Raw genomic sequence first — 1,139 nt, forward strand, 5'->3', positions numbered from 1 at the left:
ATAAGAATTCATTTTCTTTTGCAACAGGATGCAATTGGAGAAACTGGTTGCTCTACTAAGGCTTTGACTGGAAGGGTATACTTCCCTTTAAGGAATCAAGCCCTACTTGCAGAATTGATAAAAAGCCCCTTGGAGAAACTGGCCTAATACCTTGTTTACATAGTTCCTGTACAGGGTTACTAATCTGTGGTGAGTAAAGAATGTCACTTTTTTTTTTTTTTTTTTTTTTAGACGCACCAGTGTCCATGAGGCATTTTATTTGTAAATATATGTGTTACATCCCTAGAAAAAGAATCCCAGGATTTTCCCTCCTGTGTGTTTTCGTCTTGCTTCTTCATGGTCCATGATGCCAGCTGAGGTTGTCAATACAATGAAACCAAACTGGTGGGACGGAAGCAGATTATTCTGCCATTTTTCTAGATCTTTCAGTTGCACATCAAATCTGGGGCTGATCACACCACACTTGTTTAGCCTGCCTGTGAGGTTTACAACAATTTCCCAGCTCTGTGATCGTCAGTGATTTCAAATTTGCTGATGTAACTATGCTTCACCATTACAGTGACTTTGGAGCATGGTCTAGTAAGCACCTGGCGTTTGCCTCTCTTTTAAGCATTGTTGATGCTCTTGAGAGCATCAGCCAGGACATTCATGCGCACCATTGTGGCAGCATGGAAGATGGCAGAAAGAGGACCAAGAATGTCACTTTCTAATAGCTCAAAGAAGCCCATATTCTTAGGACCCCAAGAGGAGAGGAATTCACTCAACTCACAGGTATTTGAGGGTAAAAATCCATGGCTTGGCTTGGCTTTTAAAAGTCCTATCTTAGATTCCTTGTGGAATAAAGTTCTATCAAAGCCCATTTTAAAAGCCTATGTAAAAGTAATTATTCTTGCTGCACTTTATACAAATAATAAGGCCAAGTGTAAGACAAAAGTTTGTTTTGCAAATGACTCAGTCGTATCATTTGTTTTTAATAAAAATGAGGACTGAGAAATTATATTTCAAAACTTATTATACATTTGTCCTTAAATTCTAGACTCATTAGTTGTTGTTAAGGTTTTCACCTACATTTTAAACTAACCTTGCTTATTCCTGTGAACCAACCAGCAATCTTCAGCTGCAGCTCAGAAGAAACATAA

General features: G+C 38.4%; 1 pseudogene across 1 annotated transcript; it reads right to left on the reverse strand.

Annotated features, from left to right (window-relative positions):
* Nucleotides 1-213: 213 nt before the first annotated feature.
* On the reverse strand, nt 214-665 carry LOC100895894 (small ribosomal subunit protein uS8 pseudogene; annotated as a pseudogene). Its single transcript, XR_008480403.2, has one exon. The product of XR_008480403.2 is annotated as a small ribosomal subunit protein uS8 pseudogene (transcript).
* Nucleotides 666-1,139: the final 474 nt, after the last annotated feature.

This window comes from Callithrix jacchus, chromosome 4, assembly GCF_049354715.1.
Source record: "Callithrix jacchus isolate 240 chromosome 4, calJac240_pri, whole genome shotgun sequence".
In the NCBI taxonomy this organism is placed as follows: Eukaryota; Metazoa; Chordata; class Mammalia; order Primates; family Cebidae; genus Callithrix; species Callithrix jacchus.